The 17,056-nt window shown below is 42.1% G+C and overlaps 1 protein-coding gene across 4 annotated transcripts in view; it reads left to right on the plus strand.

The window, feature by feature from the left end:
- Positions 1–17,056, plus strand: part of sema6cb (semaphorin 6Cb) — a 191,574-nt gene that overhangs the window by 61,233 nt on the left and 113,285 nt on the right. Inside the window, exon 1 of one of the 4 annotated variants that reach the window (XM_088084710.1) lies at positions 8,081–9,124. The exons of the other annotated variants lie outside the window; for them this stretch is intronic. The gene's annotated coding sequence lies outside the window, so the exon portion shown is untranslated. Of the gene's footprint in view, positions 1–8,080; positions 9,125–17,056 lie in introns of those variants that run through there. 4 annotated transcript variants of the gene reach the window in all.

Raw genomic sequence — 17,056 nt, forward strand, 5'->3', positions numbered from 1 at the left:
GGCTGAAACAACAGATTAAACGATATAAGCAGAAATATTGCATATTTCTCACCTCAAATGTTTTCAGAAATGTATTTTAGCTCGCCGTTTAACTGTTACACGAGATTCGGCTGGCCACCATCATTTTGTAACCATTGTTGTTGACCTTGTTTTTAGCTTTTTATTGTATATTGTTTTAGTTAGGTCCTGATATTTTGTCCTTTTATTACTGTTCTGTCCATAAGTTGACCATAAGTGTCCTAAAGGGTTCCCATAAATAAAATATTTAATTTTTTATTTTGATTTTTTTTTTGTTTTCCCATGCACCATTCCGCATTATGTCAGGCGCAGTGCATTCTGGTAGTTGTAGGTTTTCTAACTTTTAAGCAAAATCACCCCTTTTTTGTTTCCTGTGCTCTTGCAGCACCAGTTTACAAAAGCATTTGCATCTCTCTGCTGCAGAGACGGCCCAGTTTTATGTGAGGGCCGTCTTTATGTCGGTGAAATATTTCTCTCAGACTGTAACACCATCGTACAGTAGAGTTGGCTCAGGAGTGCAGAGACTTCTGCCAGCAGTCGTTTGTCTCGGTGTTCAGTGTTTTTTTGGCGGATTTATCCTTTAACACCCCAGAGGAAGGGGCTGTATGGATGGCCCGTCCTGCTGCAGGCTCTGTTAGTGAGCCGATCCAACATTAAACTGTTGTGCTCCCCTGTTGGAGGCAGACGGAGGGATTCATGGCAGCAGAGGGTGACCTCGGACCTGTTCGGGTCTGTGATGCATTAAGATGAACGCGGCCGTCCCTCCGTCAGATGATGAATTGTGGCTCCGGAGGAGGCTCTCTGCGATGTAAAAGAGGAGCTTACAGGCACGACACCTCCATCAATCAGGAGGAGGAGGAGGCGCTGTTACACTGCAGAGAGGCGAGCCTCTGTTTAGATGCAGCAGAAATACCCTTTAATCTTATTTATAACACTGTTTCTCTCTGTGGAGGGAGAAATATTTAGGAGGACAAAGAGAGTCTCCCACTGTGTGATCAGCTGTTCTCACACAGGTACGACGTCGCCGTTTAACTGTCCAACAGTGTCCTCGTTTCACTCAGGCGATAATATGAAGGTCTCAATTAAAGAGACACTTGAGATCTCACCTTCATACCTCCTCGGCAGCAGAGCTCCTGACTGTGACGCTGCAGATGATTCAGGCGCGCTGCGACGCCCTCGCTGGACAGACGGCGTGCTGCAGCTCAGTCGCTCCAAAGAGCTCAGAGGTTTTCTGTTTCCTTCTCCGCTTTTTCTTCTGTGTTTTCTCTCTTTTTTTTGTAGAGCTGGACAATAACTCAACACCAGCACTGTGATAGAAGAACCAATATTACCTGGATTTAATTCTCTTAATTTAAGAAATGTTGTAGCTCAGGTCTCTGATGTGCACTGTAATAAATTTCAACTCAGTTGAACTAATTTAAAAAAAAAAAGAAAGCTCACTTATTTCCCTTAAAACCTTGAGTACATTCAGCTTCAAGATAAGCTTTGTATCAACATCATCATCATCAAGTTAGATAAATTGGTTTTAAAAAAAAACAAAGAAATAATTGAAGAACAAATAGAACAAATAATCTGAGAAAAAATCTGAAAAAAACTTCCGAAAACAAAAAAAAAAACCAAAAAGAAATACCAGTAATTTCTAAAGACAAAAAACAATTACCAAAAAGTTTTAAAGAAAAAAAACAGGACTTTTGAAAGAAAAATGCCAAAAATGTAAGGAAAAAATCACTAAAAATCTTGGAGGACTAAAAAATACAATTTTCTTAAAGGAAAAATTCCAAAAAAGATTAAAAAAAAAAAAAAAATAGAAATCGCTAATGATTTTGAAAAAAAAAAACACTAATATGTTTTCTCTAAAAAGCACCAAAAGGTTTTTACAAACGGTGAAAACAATGAGGTCTGGAAGCTCTTCGCCCTCCGAGCAGAGGACGAGATCAGCCGACTTTTATCTGTCCAACATATAACCAGCGAAATGATTGTTGTTGTTGTTTATAAAGCGCTGCTGACCGACACGATGCTGCCGTTGTTTGGTTCTGTGTAAAAATACAAAGCAGGCGTAAAGATAAAGGCGGACTCCGTCTCTGTGTAAAAGGGCTAATATTTAACTCCCTCCTGAATTTCTTTGAATTCTCAGAAAGTGTATTATCGCTCGACTCCAGCTGTCAGCACTTTTTGAACACTCAGTAAAATGTGTTTCTACAGTTTGAGTGTCAGTCTGTGGAGAATTTAAATTCCAGTCAGATTTCAGCCTCCGTCTTTGATCTGACGTTTCGTGACCTAAATCAGGAAATCAGGAAAGTATTTAGTGCAGGTAAAGTTCATGCTCGGCTGCTCATCTTTGACATTAAAATCTATCAAAATCATTAAATAGATTTTATTTATGTGGTCCGGCGCTGTAAACAGTCCTCCTGTGTGTCCTCTCTGCAGACGTCACCTCGTTTCAGCCTCTCTGATCTAAAGATTCTCCTGTTTTCTGCTGCTGATCTCCTCCGTATCGCTGCCTCTCTGTTTTCTCCTCGCCTCTTTCCTGTGGCGACCGTCTCATTCTCTCAGCGTGAGCCCGTCGAGTCGTGGCGGTGGGAGGTGTGGTGTAACCCCGGCTGTTTTGGCAGATAAGCCTCAGCCTGCCCACCTGCTCCCCCCGCTGCTCGTCAGCCAAACAGGACTCGCGCCGACGCAGGCGTTCACATGGCGGCACCTCGACGGATCCGCCGCCGCCGCCTCACCGCTTCCTATTCTCATCCCTGGGAAAGATGGAGAGCGTCCAAATCTCTCCGAGACAAACGGTGAATGTAAAAGTCAGAGCTGGTGGTGGAGGGTGCTCCCTGTCTTCTCGGGATCTTGATTTCATCCAATTGTCAAAAATGGCAGCAAAGTTTACAAAATAAAAGCTGACCAACTGATGAGGAGACCGAAAACACGTTGATTCTGAGATCTGTTAAAAAATCCCAATGCAACAAAACCACCAAAAATCTTTTTTTGCACTTCAACTGCTCAAAATCGAGGATTTTCTGTTTGTCTCATCATTGTAAGTGGAATATTTCTGGATCTTTTATGGTCAAACTAAACGGAGGATCAGGAGGTAAAATACAGTGACAGGACAATAAATAGGGATGTCACCATCAAGTCTTTTTGCGCCCGATCACGAGCCGAGTCATGTGACATCAGTTACATCCTGAGAACCCTGGAAACAATCACAGCATCTCTGTACACTGTTTATGTTTTACAGGATGTAACTGTAATATTTTACAACAAGTTACTGTAAACAAATACACCTAATGGAGGCACTTCCATTAAAAAAAACAAAACTCCCATTTATTGCCAAAAAATAAAAGTTTTTATGCATGCATGAGGTGGTCTTTCAGGTGATATGAAAAATCATATTTCACAAAAACTGCAATGGAAACATTTTTGGGGCTTTTTTCTCGGTCACATGATGCTGTGTCTGTGTGCTGTCAGTAGGAACTGACTCCCTCATGATCAGCAGGAGCTACAGGAGCTGTTATTGCGTCACATAACTCTGAGAAAGTTGAGCGAATCATCCGGAAATTTTGAACCCACAATCCTCTGTGAAATCGTGGACTATCAGCTCCCAGAAATCCCTCATATGTGGCCGCTCACACGTATAAGGGGCTCGCCTTTCCATCATGGCTCCATAACACGCCTACGTGGCCTTGGATTGGAAATAATGACGGCTAGTTTGGTGGCTGCAATAGAAATAAAGCTGCTAATGTTTTGAACATCCATCGCCATGGTTATTGGGATGTTATCGCCAGAGGAGAAGTCACATGACATCACTCAGTGGAAACCCAGTCATCTCGCGATTGTGTTTTATTGATATTTCGAAAATATTTTTGTGCAAATCTAATATAGAAACCCGCCTACTAACTTCCTGTGAAAATATTGCCACTGGTGATTTATTGTAACTGCACAGTTAAACATTTGAAACTGGACGTCAGTGGTTTTCGTCCCGTCTGAACTGGCCTGTGACCCTCAGACGTCCCCCCGTGGAGGCGTCCTCCTCTCCGGCCCTCGTGTGTATCCGTTGGCGTTGTGATTCCCTTTAATTGATTTGTTGCGGCGTCGATGACGGTCATAACATCCAGTTGTCTTCTTTGATGATCCAATCACGCCTGCTGTCAGAGAGGCGCTCCCTCCCCCGGGGCGCTCGCCGCTCCTGCTGATGTGAATGTATGAGGCGCACTTCTTCTTCTACTGTGCGCCTGGAGCCAAAGAGGCGATCGGCCGGTGAGGAGCGTCATGGTAAAGGTCAATAAACAGCAGCTCGGTTATTGTGTGGCAGATTGAAAAGGAAATGATGTTGTGGTGGAGGCAGGGACGTGTGTGTGTGTGTGTGTGTGTGTGTGTGTGTGTGTGTGTGTGTGTGTGTGTGTGTGTGTGTGTGTGTGTGTGTGTGTAGTGTGGTGAGTGTGTGTTGGCGCGTTGTTTCCGTGGAGAGTTAGTGTTGGCAGTGAGTCTTCCAGCTGACCTGTCAGAGTTAGTCAGCCTACAGGGCTGTGAAATGACCCTCCGCGGGGCTCACCTGGGGCCCTGCAGCCCGGCTCCAGCTCCTCTCCTCACTCTGCGGCTCTCCCACTCTGTTTTTATTCTTCTGTCTTTTTTTTCCATCTCCACTCCTCTTCCCCCCTGCTTTATATTCGCTCTCTCTGTTCTGGCGCTCACGTAGGCAGAATCGCTTACTTTCCCTCTTTCCTCTCGAGACTTCATGTTTCCTGTTTGTGAGGCTTCAATAAGAATCACTTAATGCAGTGAGAGAGGAGAGACGGACCTGCGGTTCTTCACAGGCCGCGGAAAACGAGCCTGTCGACGCTCCTCTCGCTCCTCTATTATGTACAAAATGTTTTTTTCCTCTTCTGTTTCCTCTTGTTTCTCTTCTTGCATCCTGCATGAATGTCAGGGCTCACACAGTCATGAAGAATCTGGAGAAGTCATAAAAATTGCACATAGCGGTTATCAGGCCTGGATACGTTTCAGAAAAACAAAAACAAGATTTGAAATTGTCATGGAAATCTGTTTCACAAACCTGTATGATAACTCATGATGTGTTTAAGGACCATTGATATTTTGAAATCCTAACAATAATTTCTGTTTTAACAGTTTCAGGGTTGATAAATGGTGTCATTTTTGGTGATTTTTTTTTTTTTTTTTTAAAAAGAAAACATGTCAGCAGGTTTGGAAGGCATGTTTTCTTTAACAATCACAAAAATGTTTTTAAAAAAAAAGGAAAAAAAAAACGCTCTAAATGTTTCCTCTAAAAATCACCAAAAATTTTTGAAGAGAAAAATAAGAATAATATAATGCTGAAATATTTTCCTTCAAAATCAGACCAAATTTTTAAAGAAAAAAGTTGCCCAAATGCTTTCTGCACACATCACCAATCATTTAAAATACAAAAAAATAAGCAAAATGTTTTCTTTAAAAATCACTAAAATTAAAAAAAAAATCACCAAAATTGTGTCTTTAAAAATTGTCAGTTTTTTTTTTTAAAACTGCCAAAATATTTACTCTAAAAATTGAACATTTTTTATTTAAATTTAAAAATACAAAATTGCTAGATGTTTTTAAAATGGACAAGTACATTTTTATAAATATAATAATAATAATAATAAATAAGTTTTCTCTAAAAGACCCTCCTCTAAACCCACTCCTTATTTTTTAAAATACCATATAGTTATAAACACTATGATATAATAATGAAAAGAAACTTATAAGGAGTATACATGGGCATTTGAGTTCGTCTAAAAGTCCTGAAAAAGTATTGTTAAAAATGAGTAGAAACCCTGAAATGTGGTCCTCCGTCCTCTCAGTCCTCAGGACGCTTCCTGCTCCACCTGCATCATTAAAGCTCACGTGTTTTATTATATGTGTTTGAGTTTGATCCTCGCCGCTCTGGCCAACGCGGCGGTTTGTTGTACTTTCCCTCTGATGCTGAAGAGACGGATGATGGAAAGAGAGTGATCCTCGTGGCGCAGACATCAGTCAAACTGACAAATGGCAGCCCAGAACTTGGAAAGCCATTACGAGAGCGCGGCTGGAGTGAAGCCGGGCCAAGCCCCGCTGATTTCCATGAGTCCGCTCTTCCAAAGCGCCGGGCCGTGCCAGGCCCCAACATGGCGCTGGGTGTTAGCACCTCCTCTCTGTCCCTTCTGGCCCTCGCAGCGTGTTGACATCGGGCCGAGCCGCGGCCATTAATGAACAAACCCTCCAAAGAAACATGAAGCGGCCGGCTGGCGTTTCATTTCTCTGTAGAGATTTGCGCAGTTGGCACGCAGCTCCGTGGGAGCTGAAAATAACGTGCCGTGGCGGGTGTCATGCGTTTCCCGGCCAGTGGATCCAGCCTGTCAACACTGATGTCATGATTGACATGTAGAGCTGCACATGTGCTGAAGGCGGGTGTGAAAGAAGCCCTCAGATCCTTTACTCAAGTAAAAGTGATAAAACCACACTGTAAAAATACTCCGTAACAAGGAAAAGTCCTGCACTCAAAACCTGAAGCTGTAGTAAAAGTATGTAAGTATAATCAGCAAAATGTGCTGAAAGTTTGAAAAGTGAAAGTCCTTCAGAAAAACTGGTGTCGGGACATTTAGCAGCAGTTTTCTGTAAATAAACCGGGTATTTTTAATAAGACTTCTGAACATTTAACAGATGTTTTGATTGTTTTGTATTGTTTTTTAGGAAAAAACAGGTATTTTTAACAAGACGTCTCAACATTTAGCAGATGTATATTTGGAGATGAAATCCTGTATTTTTAACAAGACATCGGGAGATTTAGCAGGTTTTTTAAATGTATTTATTTATTTTTTAGGTGATAAAACCAGGTATTTCTAACAAGACATCAGGACATTTAGCAGACGTATATTTTATGTATTTTTTAACTAAAATGCTAGGACATTATACAGACGTTTTTCTGTCAATAAAACCAGTTTTTTTTTCACGCCGTTTGGGGCATTCAGCTCACTTTTTTGACAGTGTAATCAGGTATTTGTAACAAGAAGGACATTGAACAGCCGTGTTCCTCACAACAAAATCAGGTACTTGAACCCAAAACAAAGAAACAAATATCTAATTTTAAAAGTACCTAAGCTGTCAAATAAACGTAGTGTGGAGTAAAAAGTGCAATACTTGTCTCTGAAAGGTAGTGGAGTAGAAGTGAAAAGTGACGTAAAATGGAATTTGTACTTGAGTAAATATACTTGATTACTTTCACCACAGGCTGCATGAACGCGGCTGTGGAGCGACGGTGTTACAGTCTCATCCTGAAGATTTTAAATGTGAGCATCTCTCTCTCTCTGCTGGACTCGAGCCAGTTTGGAGTCATTTTCACTTTGAATCTCTTTTCTGTTTTTTTTTTCTTCACCGTCTAAAATGCAAAATGTCTTTTTTGAGCTGATAAACCAGGTGAGAGGTTAGCTGCTCTGCACGGAGAAGAAAACACATCAGCCGCCGCTGTGTTTTTTTCTGTTTGAACACGAACAAACTACTTTTTTTTTCTTAAAAGCAGCAGCTGATAGAATAAAGACACAAACAGAAATAAAAGAGTCAGGAGGGGGAGAGAAACATTAGCTCGTCTAAACGCCACACCAGAACTCTTCTTCTACACTAACTGTAAGACGACAGTGAAGACTCAGAGGGGCGTCTTTGAAATCGTCTCATTCTGCGGCTCCTCTTATAAAAGAAAGTCGAGTAAAACTGAATCACTGCGACGTAAACAAGCAGGGAGGAAGTAGACTGATGCATTTATATTTGATTAACAAAGAATCACACAGCCAATGATTGTTTGAAGACAAAGTTGAGACAAAACTGCTCTTAAAGTCTCACAGAGGAGACGGCGGCGCGGTCGCGGTGCAATAATTCGCTTTAGACGGAGAGGAAACTGGCGTCATTTCAGAGCGTGATTACAGAGAGCTGGTAAACAAAACACACGGAAACGTCTGATGTTTGAGTTGAAAGTTGTTGCCTCATCACTGCAGACTGTGTGTGTGTGTGTGTGTGTGTGTGTGTGTGTGTGTGTGCGTGTGCGTGTGCGTGTGCGTGTGTGTGTGTGCAGCTTGTGTAACCAGTCTTACAGACTCTCTACAGTGAACTGTTAACAGTTGAGATTCCCGTCCTGAGTGAATTTCGAAGGTTCCCACTGTCATGAAAAACCTGGAAAAGTCATGGAATTTCACAATCCCATTTCCCAGGCCTGGAAAAGTTGTGACATTAGTCAAAGTCATTGAAAGTTTGGTAAAAATCATGGATTTTTTTTGTGCGTGTATGAAATTATTCCATTAATTCTTCCACATAATGTAACATAACAGCAAATTTATTTTCTGTTGCTGTCGAGATGATGAAGCTTTAGAGCTTGTCGACGTGTGACAGCGTTTTGTTTTTAGCATCGTGTACGTTTCTTCTTTTTCTCCTGAAATTTTCGTCCCTCTCTTCATGTTTTGCTGGCTAGCTGAAATTATGTTTTAATCTGATATGTTCAAAAATGAGCGAGCAAGTTTGGCAAGAAAGATTTTTTTAAAATTATGTGTCGTTAAAAAGTAAAGTTTTTAAATTTTGTCCATGAAAATGTGTGGAGATATTAACAATTAATCAATGATCAATTAATCGGGTGTTAAGAATTTAATCAGATAATCAAAAGATATGCAATATGTTAATAATAAGTAAAAAAAAAATGTTAACAATTAATCAATGAAAGAAAGTGCTTGCAATTTGCAACCTCAGTGGGAACCGTGAACTCAACTTCTACAACATTTTATACAATCATGTGTGTGTGTGTGTGTGTGTGTGTGTGTGTGTGTGTGTGTGTGTGTGTGTGTGTGTGTGTGTGTGTGTGTGGGAATGTGGCCCTACAGGATGTGATGCAGATGCAGATAGAGCAGGTGAGCATGTGAGCAGGTGAGCAGGTGGAATGTGGTCTGACTCCCCTCAGACCCCCCCGCCCCGGTGGGGGTGTCGGTTAGTGACAGAGTGACGGAGCTTTAACCCGAAAACAGACAGAAAACTGCGTCGTCTCGACGAACGGGGAATAAAGTGTGTTTTTTGCCTGTTTACCTGCGACCCGACACAAGATTGGAGCTCTGAAAATCGACATTGAGTGAGTAATAATTTAACTCTCATTATAGATGACTGCAAAACTCCCTCGATCACGCAGTGAAAACTACCAAAAACACCTCCTGAATACCTCAAGAGTTCTTTAGGGAGTGTTAAAATTTAAGGGATTTAGTTGCGTGTGGAAATAAATTGAAGATAAAACTTCTTACGGCTAAAATTCCTTTAGGTTTTTTTTTTTTTTTTTTTTTAAGTCTCTTGTTATTGGTTTATGTCAAAGTACAAAAACAATTTCCACAACTTAATGAACAAAAGACCTTTCAGTCATGATAAAAAGGGAAAAAAAAGATAAAATGAAATAAAATGATAAAATAAACTAAAATGAACAAATAAATAGATGTGGAAAAGAGGGGTAGTTAACTGATAATAAACAATAATTTAAAATAAGGGTAGAAAATAAGTAGAGAGGCAAACAAACAAACTGTGGACACGAGTTTTGGATCAAAACAGACACACAGACAAAGGGTGTCTTCTAGTTTCACCACAATGTGTTTTTCATTATTCCGGAGGTTTTATTGGTGAGCTGAATTATCCGCAGAGGTCTCCAGACTCTGTGATTTAAACCGATCAGAAAACAAAAAAACGCCGTTTCAGCTTTACAATCCACATATTTCTGACTCACTCCGGCAAAGTCTCTTCTCTCCAAAACAAACAGATCCAATGATTTAAAGTGATAGAAACACAAAATAAAGCACGTTACAAACAGTGTAACTCCGGTGCTGCTTGTTGCAGTTGAGCGTCTTACTACGGTGGTCGACGTGAAAACGCGAATGCCCGTCAGCAGAGTTTGGTTTGACCGTTCTGGGCTACTGTAGAAACATGGCGCTGCAGCGACCTGCTCCTTATGTAGATATAAACAGCTCGTTCTCAGGTGACGAAAACAACGATTCTTTCTTCAGGTGACAACACCCAACACCCCAAAAAGTCCAAATAATAATTTAAAAAAAATCCCTCAAAATAAAAAAAAAGAAAAAAAACAGCACAATTAGTTTTCTATCAGTTGAGTGATTGATTAATCGACTCATCATTGCAGCTTTTCTTGTATAAACTGTTTGGTAATTTCACTGAAAACAAAACGTCATTTTTATGTTTTTCATGCAAAAACTCTTAATTTGTAAAGTAGCTTAAAATAAAGAAGCAAAAAGTAAAATATGTCCCTCTGAACTGTAGTAACATGAAAAGAAAATGCTCAAGTAAAGTACAAGTACCTCAAATTTGTACTTAAGTACAACACTTGAGTAAATGGACTTAGTCACATTCCATCACTGGTGCTCAGGTGCAGCTTTTTTGCGGAGACGCAGGACGTAAGGCGACAGTCGGCCTTCATCGCCGCTCGCTCTTTGAAGTCGGTTTGGTGTGTTTTGGGTAAAGGAAGTGAGGAAAGGATACAGAAACTTTCACAGGAAATAAACTAATCACAAAAGGAGAGAAACTTATAAGAAACGTATTAAAACCCAGCGGTTCCATTTGGTTGTCTCCGTCCTCGCAGAGTCCGCGAGTGTGTCTTTAAAGACATGACTGATGTGTGTAATCTCCCAGGAGATGAAGCGACCCACCTAAAGGCTCATTTTAAGGCAATTTTGAGAAAAAGCACTTGAAATCTTAACCATTCCTTCAGAGTGAGACATCACTTTGAACCTTTTCTCGGCTCTAAATGTCCTCAGTGAGTCACTCTGACCGAGCGCAGGACGAGTTCATCCGTCTGCAGACATGGAGGACATTATCTGCACCTTCCAGCAGCCTCTTTGGATTTAGATCCTGCGTGAACTTTGAGAAACTTTGAAACTTGTTTGTATTGTTTTAGTGTGAAAATCGTCGCGTCTCACGAGCAGTTGAGCGGCCCCGCCCCCCAGCTGGCGGTCTGGTGGCTGGACGCCGTCTCTATGAGGGATTTTAAGACGATATGAGATCTCATCCAGCACCTCCATGCCGTGTTTACTGAGGAGCTGTGCACGCTGGGAAATGGGCAAACGGGAGCTTAAGAGTGTGGCCGTGGGGGGAAAAAAGGGATAGCGTTGACAAGGCAACGGGAGCTCATTATCTCGCCGTCTATGCTGGTCCACGGCGCCGCTGATGGGTGCCAGAGGAGAGTTTGGAGCAGACAGATGGGGTTGCACCCTGCGTTTCACACAAAAGACGACTGAGCAGGAATAACACGTCCATGAAAATGACATGTCGGCGCCGTAATCCTGGATTACCTGTCTGCTCTCCTTCGCCGTGCGTCTGCATGTCGCACGTTTCATATCAGACGAGATAACAAACAGCGGCTCAGCCTCGGCTGCTGTGAGACCGCGTTTGATCCGTATTGTCAAGATACAGAGTGTTTGCAGCCGGCGGGCGGCGGCTGTCCCCCTCGTCTCATCGTCTGCTGACCGCTCTGTGACAGGAAGTGTGACGCAGGGACAGGTGAGGCTGTGCAGGTCGATGTGCTGCAGGAGGTCATGTGGTCGGCACACGTGATTATCCGAGTGAGTGATCATATCTGCTGTACTCAAGTATGCAAACTATTTCTGCTGTTTTCATCGTCCGGTGAAGTAAACAAGGCGTGCGTTCACCGAGCGACGATAACAAACCATCAGAATGAAGACGACCGGGTGGATCAACAGGTGCTCCTCCGCTCACCTGAAGACAAGTTCAGATGAGCTTACGAGTCTGTAAACACCTCAGTGAGCAAAGGAACGGAGCAGGTGCTGCCTCGGGATGTTCAGTTAAATTTGCCTTCATGGTAAAGGAGTTGGTGAATAAAGTACACAACTCTCTTAAGCCCGTTATATTTTGGGCGGTCTCAAAATAAGCATCATGACAGAAACGTGGCGATATTTGTGGCCGTGGCTCTAAAACGTCGTGAGATATTGACCTTTTTCCTGTTTTTCCAGTTTAGTTGTGTTGTTTTCTTGGCGATAGTTAGAGCCACAAGTTGGGTTTTTATGACGTGATTTGGAGTCGTGTTGCGTGTATCGAGATCACCGAGGATGCACAGAGAGGGGGATAACCGAATGGTACAGCCCAGGAATTGGGATAGTGTGGCGTTGACTTGTTTCCAGAAAAGTGTGCTGATGAACGGAGCCAGAGTGCATGGAGGTAAAAAATAAATAAAATAAACAAATATCACAGTGATTTCATAGAGGTTGGCACAGATTAGAAAAGGTGCGAAGGACAAACCCGGACACTTTTCAGCCTGAGTTCAGCAGAGATGTCCATCAGCAGCTCCGTGGGCGAGGTCGCTCCTCACAGATTGCCTTGGACTGCTGCCACTGGTCAGATTAAGAGTCTGCAGGAGAAAAAACCTCCAGCGAGCAGCCCGACTCGCGCCTTTGTTCCATCCTCAACGTTTGATTTCTCGAGAGGAACAACTTCTTTTCTGAGTTTGCGAGCTGTTTACATTCCCGAATCTTTCTGTGCGTGATGTGTTGTGCTGCCGGTGTTTACCGATGGGGACGTCTTGTGTTTGCAGGAACTGAGTGGGAGAAAGGGGATTTAGTGGGTTTTTTTGTTCATCATTTGCATGATTTTGGTTGGGAGCACAGTGGCAGCCTGCAGAATTTCTCGTCACATTTAGTCGGCACAAACAGCTCCGAGAGCAGCGGAGATTTGACATCCTTCAAGGAGGCAGCTCCTTCCTCACCGAGTGCATCAGATGTGAACGTCAAACCTTTTGTCCGAGGGCACAAAGACCCCGCAGACGATGATGAGCAGCGTTTCTTTATGCTGAGTTGAACAATAGCGCTCAGACAAAAACGCTGTGATTACAGAAAGCATTAATTAAATCTAATAGGAGCAGACTGACCTCGTACCTTCAGGGACAGGAGAGAGAATACAACATGACGTCTGGCTGTAATTGTCTCAAGTCTCTCTGAATGCTCCCAGCTGCATTTCCTCTTTCATATCTGTGTTTAAGTTGCAAAGCACATAAAGCAGGTTTCTCTTGCTGTTGTTGTGTTGTAATCCTGCACAAGTTCTTTAAGTTGCAGAGCCACAAAACAGCAACAATATCAGAGAGAGAACAGCAGCCGAGACATGAATTCAGTAAAGTGTGAAGGCTTCAGAGGACAGAAACACACACTGTTTTTATTCATGCTGTTTTTACAAATACTGTCTGAAATCTGCAGACTTTTTAAAATAAACCTCAGCGTTCGCTGTGAGTCTGCAGACACACACGTCGGGCTTCAGACTTTACGGGGCTCCCATACTCATGAAATTTCTGGAAAAGTTATAAAATTCTAAAATCTGTTGTCCTGGCCTGGAAAATGGTTTGGAAAACTCTTGAATATACATTGAATTTTCTATTGTTTAAAATATTTACATTTAAAATCGGAAACATGAAATACATTTGTAGTATTATTATTTAAAATTAAGTGATGCGCTACATGGCAGAGAAGATGTCATTAGTCGCCGATGTCTTAATGTCTTTGGGGTCATTGGTCCACATGGATGGGGGAGACTGTAGGGACATGACGGTGATCAACCATAATTTATTAAAATATCATGAACGCTCAGCTACAGGCGAGGTTGCAAAGCGATTGTTAGGCGTGTCTATTAAGAAAAATGTGTTTAATGAGACAAATGTGAAATAAATTGACAAGTATGTTATAAAATGCTGTTAAAAAGGTTTGGCAAAGTTTTGAAAATTCATGGGTAATAATGTGCGGGAGTCCTGTCTTTACTGAGGGCAGGACAGCAGCTCCAGACCATGTGTCCCTCAGTGTGTCTCGGTGTCCCTTTGTGTCCCTTTGTGTCCCTCAGTGTCCCTCGGTGCGTTGCTCAAAGGCCTCTCTGCAGTTTGTAGAGCACAGAGAAAACCTATGTTACAATTTTTTTGATATTTTCAGGCTGTCAATCCGGGCAGAGATCTCCAAGCGCACAGAAATAAGTATTTCACTGCTGGGTAGATTTTTTTTTAAATACAGCTGAGCTGTCTGTAGCTCCTTTACCATTTTACAAAAAACAACTAACACCCACTAACATCTGGCTGTTGTATTTAACCATTAGAAACCTGAGAAGGGCAACTATGATGATTATAAATTCCCTAGCTTTTTTCATTTGTCCCTAGACATTTTTCCCTTGCTTTTTCAAAAATAATTTCCAAAACCTACTAATTTCTTGCAGTTAGTGGAACATTTATTACAGAGTCGCTCATTGACGTTTTCTCCATGTTTTTGACAGAAAGGTTTAAATAAGCTTTAAAAACCTGTAGAAAGAGTCTGAACGCAGCACAAGAAACCGAATGTTGCTACAGGCTTCAAAGAGTGAATGGAGAGGTTACAGTTGGCCTTCACTCCTGGGTCACATGACTCTGCAGTAGTTTCGGGTATTCATCGTCTCAAAACGAGAAAATTTATACTCGATGTTTGCAGTAAAGTCATTTTTTGACATTGCATTTGGAACAAGCAGCGATGCATAGAGTATATTGGATTTATCGCCCAACACCAACTCCCACTATTGTTATGATACAGAAGTGGTTGAAAATCTGCTGTGTCATTTTAAGGTCCCATAAAATGTAGCAGAGGTGAAAGTGATGGAGCGCTCGTCTTGTCTTGATCCGAACAGATTGATATTTTCCTCTCTGTCGACGTATAGGAACCAGACTGAAGCCGCCGAGTCTCTGTCAGCTCACATGATGTTTACTTGTGACATTTTCCAATTTATCTGTCAAAGTTAGTGGAAGGACGGACAGAAGACAAACACACACACGCGCCGTGCTGCGTACTCTGTGTGGCCAATAAGATCTGAGAGCCTCACTAAGGCAAATCAAATCTGCAGAGACATTCATACGTCCAGATTGATGCGTCACTCAGTGGGAGGGAGACAATTGCTGTAATTGTGAAGACGGAGGCTGACAAGATGTAAAAACAATGGCCGTCTGTGTGACGACGTCTCAATCTCTCACACACACACACACACACACATACAGTGGGTGAGGATGCAGGGACATATTTGTGTTGTGTCGGTGTTTGCAGCAGAGCCGCTGTGAAGAATCCTCCTCTCTCAGTATAATGTGCTCTTTAATAAAGACACAGGTTGGCAGATTGGGAGTGTCAGTGCATGTGGCATCCAGCCTCTTCAGGTGATTTATGAGCGCGCGGCGAGCCTATTACATTACGGGGCCTCAGTCCCATTCAGAGAGGGCGATAAGAGCAGCCCACCTCACTGAAACACTGCAGGTACAAGCGTTTACTTTCAGAGGAATATCGCTGCTTTGTGATAAAGGAATTAAGTCTGTGGAGAACGTAATCATGTTGTCTGCTGCAGCTGCGGCTCGTCTGTTAGCTTCGCTGCTTTTGTCCTTCGGTTTTTCACGTTCGGCCCAAGAACTGTTTGCAGCTGCACTAAATTACAAATTTGCATCAGTAAGACCTGCATGAAGCAACTTAACCAGAAAGCACGTTTCCTGAACCCAGTGATAATCATCTCAGAAATAAAGTGATAAACAGCATCAAAATATAGCTTGTTTGTCAAAAATGTGCCAGTAGAGGATCCCCAACACCTCCCGACAGAGGTCCTAGCTGATCTCATAATGTTCTAAAATCGTAGAAATGTCCTAAAATCCAAGAAACAACCTAAAGTCTAGAAATGCTCTAAAGTCCCAGAAATGTACAAAAATCCTAGAAACGTCCTGAAGACTGAGAAACGTCCTAAAATCCAAGAAAAATCTTAAAATCTGAGAAATGTCGTAAAATCCTACAAACGTGCTAAATTCCTAGAAATATCCTAAAGTCTTAGAGATGTCATAAAATCCGATCAGATAAATGTCCTTGAGTCCTGGAAAGGTCCTTAAATCAGAAAAATGTCTTTAAATTGGATAAATGTCCTTAAGTCCTAGAAATGTCCATAAATCAGAGAAACGTCCTAAAATCCTAGAGACATGTCAGGGCCTGCTGTGACTGGCCCCTGGCCCCCTGTTATTTTGCACAAGTGGCCCCCAAAGCAAAGCAATTTGAGTATTTCTGCTTTAACCCCTCGAGGACCGCCTCCGTTCATTTTAGAACAGTTAAGTTCAGAGTCACACGGCAGACAGAAAAGCTGCCGGTGTGCAGTTTCCTGTGAACTCGCCGCGTGTTTGCAGAGAGCGGGGGGAGGCGAGGGGCCGACACGGCGAGGCCAGAGTTCACGCCGCAGAGCGCCGCAGCCCAAAGGCCAGTTGTCAGCCGCCGGCAGAGGGGAGACAACGGGGCATCGGCCAGAGCGCCTCGGAAAAAGGACGAGTCAGGGTCGCTTTCAATTAGCACAGCTTGGCGTCACTGCAGCGGAGAGGAGGGAGGAGGCGGCTCAGGGCTTAGGGAGGGAGACAGGAGAGGACGCAGGTACAGGACTGAGACAGACAGAGCTGAGACACACAGACAGACAGCTTTCAGTATAACATATTAGTCTTTGAAACCTGAGCAAATTGGTTTGATTTCTTCCAAAAACGTGGGAAGGAGACAACCTAACAGCACATGGCCCAGAAAATAGCAAGAAATTAGTTATAAGAAAATTACCTTTTAAAAAAAAGGCGGGAAAAAAAGAAAAACAAACAAGAAAATTAGCCCAAAAAGAATGCAGGAATTAAAAAATATCATAATTAATCGACATAATTTTAAACATATGATTATAATCATTATAAATATTGTTTTCTGAGCATTTCTGTTGTTTTTAAATCATTTTGTAATAGTTGTCCCCCCTTTTTTTAAAACTAAATTTCATGTCATTTTTCTTCATTACCTTTTATTAATTTCCTGCATTTTGTGCAACGTTTCTTGCGAAGTTTGTTATTGCATTTTTCTCCCTTTTTTTTGAAAGAAATCAAACAAATTTGCCCAGGTTTCAAAGGGTTAAATAGCTTGTGAAAGGCAGCATAAGAAAACTGATGTCAAATCAGGTTTTAAAGAGTTAATCTCAAGAGGTTTTGTCTGATGAGATAAAGGTTAAATAAAATAACTAA

This window comes from Plectropomus leopardus, chromosome 11, assembly GCF_026936395.1.
Source record: "Plectropomus leopardus strain MGB_pleo_1.0 chromosome 11, ASM2693639v1, whole genome shotgun sequence".
Taxonomy (NCBI): Eukaryota; Metazoa; Chordata; class Actinopteri; order Perciformes; family Serranidae; genus Plectropomus; species Plectropomus leopardus.